The sequence below is a fragment of the Gymnogyps californianus genome, chromosome 20 (genome assembly GCF_018139145.2).
Source record: "Gymnogyps californianus isolate 813 chromosome 20, ASM1813914v2, whole genome shotgun sequence".
NCBI lineage: Eukaryota > Metazoa > Chordata > Aves > Accipitriformes > Cathartidae > Gymnogyps > Gymnogyps californianus.
The window spans coordinates 10273033-10282286 of record NC_059490.1 but is presented as its reverse complement, the minus strand read 5'-3'; positions in this window follow the sequence as shown (position 1 = coordinate 10282286).

The following is a 9254-nucleotide window of genomic DNA, read 5'->3' as shown; positions in this document are numbered from 1 at the left end:
GTTTTAACACAACACTGGAAGGACACTTTACAAGGTATACAGAGGACCTTCAAGAGGAATCTGTTCTTAAGTGCCTATGAAGGGTTATGTTTGGAGTATGTTTACATTCAACACTGCAAATCAGGAAGACAGTAACACATGGAGTAATTCTTATCATCCCTACATTGTCCTACATGAAGGTACAATACAGAGCAAAGAAAAAATTCTCACACGCAATTGAGCAACATCTGGGTCATCCTATCTAGTGAAGGATATGTGACAAATTTCATTTGTACTAACACAATTTTCCCCCCTTCTTCCATCAGAATATCTAAAGTTAATTTTTAGATAAGGATACTGGATTCCTTTCATCTTAATCTACTGATTCTGGATTTCAGGTTTCTCTATTAAGCCTATTTATTCAGCCTAGTACAGCATCCTTCTCTGGGATGCCCATGGCCAATATGATGTGCCAGGAAGAAAAAGGAAAGCTCAGCCACATGTACCAGTTGCACATCTGTGGAAATTCCCTCTCTTTGGAGGGCTGAATTTGAAGCATGAGACTTTGATGATCCTTTACAGTTTTCGTTTGCCTAATAAAACGGGACAGCTCAAGAAATGGCTTTTTCCAGTATCACATCTTAGAAGTTTTTAAATGCCAATTTGAACATTTCAGTGTGAACATTTCCTTTATTTTTTTTTTATAATAACATACCTGCAATATTCACATATGGTTAAGATTCATAGTTTTTCTAAGAAGATTGTGATTTGAACTGATTTCTTCAGCTCTTACCCAATTACTTACAGAAAAGCTCGATATATTGGGAAATGGGATTTCTTTATATTATTCCAGTTCTCTCTCTGAAGACAGACATAAGAGTTTTCTTTGGCTAATGCCATATAACATGTTACAGCTTCTTTTAGAATTTTAGATTTTGGCCACACCAAAATAGGATTTCATATTAGCAGACTTGTATTTTTTTCTTTAGGGCAATGTTCGCAGAGATGACTTTATGCTACAGCTATACGGCCATTTTCAGGAAAATCATGGCAGTGAGACTAACTACAGCTCACCGAAGTAGAAAAAGCAGGGGGGGAAATTATTTTCATATTTAACAATCAATAATATAAGCTTAAAAAAACCACATGGGTAAGCAAATTCACCTTTTTAAGTTTAGAGGAATGATTAAGACTTTAACTGTATTTTTAGCTAACTGAAAAACTTTTGAGAAGCAAACATAAATGAAAGATTAAAGTTGAACAGAGACCTATATTTTCATTGCCTTGAGTTTTCATTTCTTTTGTCCTTGCTGAAGGGGAATCCACACAACACTCATTCAGAAAAGGAATGTGACTTTTTGCCCGTGTTTTCTTCACAACGTTTAGGGTTGGGTTTGCATTTTGGGGGGAGGGGGGAAAGGGAGGGATTGACAATACATTGGGATGTTTCTGATGTCAGCAGGCTTCTGGAGGTTTTACCTCACATGGGTCTTCTGGGCATTATCTGCACATAGCAAAATTGCGTTGAGTATGGCACCTTGCTCAGCAGAGCTGGTGCACACACCCAGCCCATCAGGCAGAGAACAGGCAGATTTCTTACAACGAAGGAAATGGTACCATGGATTTACCCGGTGTAACCTCACCTCTGCACCAACACTTGGCTAGTTAGTTAACCAGGATAAACAGTTGCGTACTTACCCATCTGTTGAACACCTCTGTGTTAGCTATTTCCATTACATCCCTCAACAGCCCACAAGTAGAGAATGCATCAAGAAATTAAGAGGAAAGATGCTTTGTTTTCATGCTGTTGTACAAGATGTAATAAACGCAAGTATTCTGAAAGGCTCACATTTCATTGCTCTTTCAAGACTTACAAGCAACATGGTAAACAGCACAATCACATGCAAAAGTCCCATAGGACTGGGAGCTTCTGTTTTAAAGCCCAGCGATGTGAATACTCCTCAGGATACCTCCACTGCGAACAATACCTTTTGCACTAAAAAAGCTCCCTGCATCTGCTGGGAGTATATATAACAGCCCACTATCCTTCTCTGTTCAGATTATTTACTAAATTCATGAAGTGATTCTCATTTCATAGGCAGCTCTCTTAAGGATGATTGGAAGCAACTATGGAGGATCTGGGTCAACTGTCATTTATTGCTAGTGATAAATGTTAAATCACGGGGGTAACTTTTCACTAGGTTGTGCCTCAGTTTACCACGTAGATAGAGAGGAGCATTTACAGCAATCAGTTATGATGTGGGAGGATCTTATCTGCTATGAAATATATTAAAACATAACTAAGAGGAAGAAACAAAAAATCTGCTGAAAAGATGGTTAGTCCTCTGCAAGTACTCTTCTGCACAAACCTCAGCATGAATAAAATCTGAATAGACAAGTATGACCATTTTTACTGAGTGAATCTGAATTTTATGCCAATGAGGAAAAGGCAAATGCTACAATCTGCATTTGTGTCAGTGAGCTAGTTCGATCTGTTCTTTGTCAGAGGCACCTCTTTGCAACCAGGCAGACACATTCTGTTCTGGTGCAGGATGTGACAATTACAGGACTAGTATTGATGCAGTGAATAAATACAAATCTACAGCAAAAGCTATTCAATCTAAAAAACAGTAAAAGACAGGAAGGCTTGAAGTGGGACATTTGGTTTTCTTTTGTGAAGATAGTTATGGAAAAGTAATTTGCTGTTCCACAGGTAGCTTCAGGCACTGATTTTCAAGAATTTTGTCTATACTACATTTGGCATGAAACTTCTTATATTGCGAAGACTCTAGGAAATGACAGTAACTCCTGAAGAACAAATAGCCAAGCTGTGATAATACAGGAAAGGGTGGGGGAAGGAACAGAGGCATTTAGAAAGACCCAGAAAGAACAGTATTTTCCCACGTACAGAAAAGTTAACACAGAACTTTGCTAATACATTTCACATATATTGGAGCTAGAGTTGAAGGCTGCTTAGCTTCTGTGACTGAAAACTGGAGTACAATAGAAAACGAAACAACACTGGAAACTAAAATTCTCTAGAGATGTATGTTTCAGGTTTAAAACAAAAAAGACAAGCAGGGGCTTTGTCAGTCTGAATGAAGTCAGAGGTAGACTAGCATTTGGATTGCAGAAAAGCAGACGTATGAACTGATGATGTTCACAAGTGCAAAGACCAAAACATTTTGGGAGATTATCAAAGTTTGGATGTAGCTTTGCATATGAGAACTCTGTCTTTTGGAAGCAGCTTGCATTTTGGTTTAGGGTTTGCCTGTAATGGCTGTCTTGGTAAAGTCCATTCACCATAAGGCTGATCAGCAACTAGGGACTCACCAGACTTCAGTAGGTCCTCCCCATTTCTAAAAATATACCAAGCTGAGATTACATAGGTTTGTATAATGCATCCAAAAAGCAGTCCTTTTCCAGTTTTGGATCAGACCTTGATTTGAGTGCAAGCCTTCAGAGGTCTGAGAGGTGAAGGAGCAGATCTGCCATATGAACACAGGCCCAGCTTCACTCCTTCACAATCATCTGACAATCGGTGGGGGAGCAGGGGGGGACAACAGGAGGGGCAGGCGCAAAAAAAGATCCTAATACAATACATTTTCAGCAAAACATTTTCTCAGGAAGCAGAAAGGGACAAGGAAACGTAGCCTTTACTCACACAAAATATATTTACATTATCCACAAAAAATTTTAACAAACTTGCCAGCTTCATTGTATGGTCAGCTCCTCCTGCTGACAAACACGAGCTCAAAATACACTTTTCTTCCATACAGAATTAATTTTCCATGACTGCTTGGAGAAAAGGATAAAGCTTTTTGCTTTTTCCTTTCCTCCTTTGCCCATCCAGAAGTGGATTTCACAGGGAAGACAGCATTTGCCGGCACAGCCAGCAGCCTTCCTGTTAAACAGATGTCATATAGCAAATCCATGTAAAATATCTCTCCATCCACCTGTAGTCAAAAAAGGATACAGAGAAGCCTACCTAGCTTCCCAGGCTGGTTTTGAAGTTTAATAAATGTGTTAGTACTAGTTACACCTAGTACTAGGTGTAAAGTCAACCACCTCTGATCCAGAGACGGGGAGGCCCATTGTCTAACGCTGCACCTTGCACAGGAGATAACACTCCACCACAAAAATTATGGTTGGACTCGATGACCTTAAAGGTCTTTTCCAACCCAAATGATTCTATGATTCTATAAATGATTCTGTGAAAAATGATTATGCTTGGAGATGTGAGGCTCTTTTCAATAGAGTTAAAAGTGGACTTGGTGATTTTCTTCCACTAAGCACTACAAATGACATGGGATTTAGAGACATTTCAATGACAGGGAAACAAATGTCATGGTAGCTCTGTGCAGCCAGAGGTGGCTGTGGAAAATGTTTCATATAGGAGAAAATCATATACAAATTTAAAAAAAAAAAAAAAGGAAATGCAGGATTTATTAGTAAATTAATGTGTATCTGTGGAAAAGCCATGAAAACTCTAGCTGAGATGCACTGAAGAAATACACATGAGGATACTGAGACTGGTAGTCTCCTGCCATGCTGCCCAGCCTGACGGGCTGCTCCCCGCAGACACAGGGCACGATGCAGCTGACCACAACCCTGCGAGATTCTTCCACAAGAAACATCTAAAACCCACCTCACTCATATGCTGCATCTCTCACTTGCTCCTTACAGAGCTTTATGAAAGCGTCTGCTTCAACATGAGGCAATGCACCCATAAGGAAGCAGCCGAGGCACCCGGGATGCCCGTCTGAGGCGTCCCTTACCCCGGGGCAGTGCTCAGCCTGGCAAGTCTTTGTGCATCTTGTTTTTCTCAGCGTTATTTCCCCGTTTGTAATCTGCTTTGCAGACAGGACTGACTCACCGCTTTGCCGTTCACAGGCTGTGGAAAGCGGCAGCACGGCCAGGCTGCGGCCCCTCTGAGGCGGGCATTGGCGGCATGGCGGGTGGGTGGGCTGCAGCACCCGCCGTCACCAAAGCCGGGTTCAAATCCCAGGCAGGGCAACCCTGCCACTTAAAAAGTGACCTGAAAGAAAAAAAAGCGGGTGGGGGAGAAAAAAAGGGGAGGAAAAAAAGAGAAAAAGACCCTCTCAGCATGGCAGGGGTGGCAGGCTAGGAGTTGGGCACCCACAGACCTCACCTGCCGCTGGCCGCCATCTTCTGAGGGTCCCTTCCAGTCAGGCTGAGGGGAGCCCAACAAGCCCGGCAATCCCCTTGCTGCAGGCGTCTGCCAGGGATCTATCTCGGAGAACAAAACAGCCCCGTGCTGCCTTCCCCACCATGGTTCAGGTATTGTAGCCCTGGGGCTTCGGGTGGCAGAGACACGGCAGCAAACATTGCACCTCAAGAGAAAAAAACAAACCCAAACCAGCATTGCTTCGGGCTGGTTGAGGAGCCCACTGCGAAGTGCCGCACCAGCAGCTCCATTGAATAGGGGTGACATTTCCAGATGCCACTGGAGGAGCTGGCCAACACCGCAGGGCCACTGACGCAGACTCTGGTGCCCATCACGGGACAAAAAGCAATCAAATTTGGGACCATGAGCAACGGAGCAGCATCAGCAGGGCCATGGTGAGCTTCTCAGCCAGGCTGGATAAAGCTGGGGCAGTTAGTCTTCCTCATGCCCTCCAAACTCTTTCTGAACACAGACACAACTCATTCCAAGCCAACTGCCGAGGATGGGAACATGCAGTTTTCATTATGAAGTTTAAATATATTTTCTAAAAATAACCCGCTGTTTGGGGCTTTTAGTATCGGAAATAAATCTATATACACCCATAAAACCTGATTATAATTAGTCACACAAGTAAAATTATGAGTGTAATTAACTACAGCAATTAATTGAAATGCCTTTGGGACATTATTTTCCTTCTTGCAGTTGAATGCAATTTGCATTTAAAGTTATATTATAAAAGGTATACGATTGTAATCAATTTGGGTTATTTTATTATCTTTTACCTATTAATATCTTCTGAAATGATTTAGACATCTAGTACTCAAACACGGTTCTGATTGATTAAAAAAAAATCCAAACAGCTGACACTATTTTAATAACTATGGTTTTTGTTTTCTTATAATCTATCTCCTCCTAGCTAAACTTTTCCATGCCCTTTCTTTTTATCATATGAAGAGAACCTCGCAAAAATCTATTAGTTTCCATTGACTGAAATTACCTTCATAATGTCAACACCCATTCACTTCCCACATTACTAAGTCTACTCGTTGTTCTCAGCATGTAGGAGAAAGATCTTGATTGACTAGTTTCCAGATATGTGTGGTTATGAAGAATTTATGAGAAAGGAAGGCAGAAGTTTTACATTCTGCTGATTGTGCTGATGTTGAGATTAAGCCCTAAATAAATCATAGTTATTTTCTATCAAGAATGCAATATCTTTGAAAACCTAGAATCATTTGAGTTTGTTGCACGTGAAACTCTCAGCATTACACAAAACACTTTCTTACACGCAGTAAAGCATAACTTTTTATGTCCTGGAACCCAAGAGTCACTGCTCAACCTATGAATGAATAATCCTGGGAGAAGAACAGTAAGCTCCCTAAGGTAAAGGAAAGCCGCTGCTTAAAAGAGCAGGATAAAGACACAGAGTCAGCCACCGAGGTGCTGAAGCCTTCCTCCAGCCCCTTCAGCTGAAATTCACTGCAAGTGATGGTTACTCGGCTTTCTGCACAGCACTTCGTTCCAAACACATATACGTGAAAGGGAGGATTCACCATTAATTTCCACGGCCTCAGAGAATTTCAGTGCTCCAAATCATTGATATAGCTCAAACATTTTGGGAAGTGGGTGTTGGGACAGTCCCAGTCCAAGGACTGTCCTTGTGTATAGAGAGCTCAGATGAAGTCTACAAAGCAGGTTGTAAGCAGAAAAATTGCCAAAGCTCCAATTACTTCAACGGTTTTACAACAGTTTGACTGGCAGAGAACATGGTGTCTTATCAAGCACTGCAAAAAGGACTCCAACATCACTCATATAAAAAAACCTGAAATGGGTTTCTATTGCCCTGATTGTTAATATTGCAGTGCCAGAGCATAAATGGGAAGTTTGGGTTTATGATCCCACAGATACGAATGCACATGTTACGGAACAAGACTGATTTATTTAAAAAACAGCTATTAAAGCTCATAAAATACAAACGTTCAGATTACATGGAAATACATTTTAAAAGTCAGTACAATTTCTACCGCAACCATAGGAATGTTTTGAGATTGTGACAGAGAAGAGTTGGTAGGACAACAGGCAATCCACAGTTCATGATTTACAAATGCCTCATATAAAGCCTATTAAAAAGAGAAATCACGCCTGACCATTTCTCAGCAAGTACCAAATGACCTCAGTAACAGATTCAGCCTCAAGAAAGAGACGTCAGCTTGGTGAAACCCAGGGGCTTCTTTTGCTAACACGAGGCTACACACATAGGAAGTTTATAAAAGAGCTGTGCAACAGAAGCATCCACAGAAGCACCTCTGACAGTTAAAATTCATTTGCAAAAGCAAAACAGCACACACAGTAAGCTATATAAGATGGAATTAACTCTTCCAATAGCTCATTTCCCCCACTTTGACTAAGACATATATGGCTAAGTTAGTCTTAACTTCTCCAGAAGACAGAGCTGCCTAGAGTTTTCAACTTTCTGGCTAAGCAGACTAAATAGAGACTTAAAAAAAAAAAAATAAAGACTGAGATAAGGGTAAAAAAAACCCAACACGTGAGAAAGTAAAAGCTTACTTTACAAAAGTTATTTTGCAATAGTTGCCCCCAGCAGAGCCTATAGAAGCGATAGCGTAACTTGCTTCTCCATTTCAAAAATCAGGAAGAACAGTACAATAATAAAATCTGCCGGTCGCATGGGCAGTGGTAATAAAAACTTCAGTATCGGTGCCTGCTTCGCCGTAACTTACTGCCAAGTTCCTGTCAAGAAAGCTGAAATGGAATGATTAACACATCCTGCGCCCTCATTATAGAGCATTCAATTATCCCAGGATACTCCGTGGCAAATAGATCATTTTCAATACAACACCGTACCACGCTCTCTGCACCGCACGCTCTGTAAAAGCTTGGCCAGCAGCGGTCTGCTTTTCTGCACCTGATCCTGGGGTTTTGTATGTTTGTTTTTTTTGTCTTCAGACTTACCTGGAAGGGAATTTAAGAAAAGGCAGTGCTCTTATACCAATGCTCTTAACCCTCCTGGGTTAGAATCTGTAGCTAGTGATTTTTATAAGAAGCTCCTTGCAGCACGTTCTCGATCAACAGCGCCGTTTGTTCTTTTTAAGAGGAATTTGATTGTCACTGATGACTTCTAAGAGTACTCTACCAACAGTAACGTTATTTCTAATACTGGAAGGACAGCAGTTACCTCTAAGGGCTCTAAGGAGCCCTTGCTCCTTCCCCCCACCCCACCCCCCTTTATTTTTTTTGAAAAACCAATGGCATACAGCAAAATGCAGCATTACCAGTCTCTCATGAGCAAACCAGTGACGTAATACAACCCTTGACTCTTAGAATTATGCCTTTCCTGGCGGATTGGAAGAGTTATGGGAACTCAGACTACATGGACAGAAGACGATCGTAAGACTCCAGACTTCTGTATGCACCTATATATAGACACAGACACATACATATACACATCAGTGGAAGTAGTAACACATGAAATAAAACTAAATGACGAGTACATTTCTAAAATGTAGAAGGAGTCAAGATATAGGGAGGATATTGTAATATACAGCTACATTGTACACAAGAAGGAAAGGTTAAGTTTTCGGAGTAGGTAGCTACCTTCACCTATAGCTGAAAGACACAATCACATATAAATAAGCTTTGTATAATAGCATTTATTAGATGCAAATTGTAAATTGGAATGCTAGCAGCATTCCATAAACCCAGCCTGCTGCTCCTGCCTGTCATGCCATGGTACAGTAATGTGGGTTCATCGATTATCAGTTCATTGGTTCTCTACAAGATGTTCTGGGACAGGGAGTTGGAGAAGTGGGGCAAAAATTGACTCAAATAAAATTTTTGTTCAAAAAGTTGAAGACAAATAGCAAGCCAGCCTGGAAGAAATTGTCCTCTACACAAACTACTATAATAGCAATATTTTTTTTTTAACTGATCTGTAACAATTTCCATTAGAAATGATTTTAAGTTCATATTTAAGTTTCAGTCTTCATTGGGGCAGAAGGCAGGGAAACCAAATACTCACAGCTAGTGAGACTTATCATTGTGATGGGAGTTTGACTTTTTTACCCGT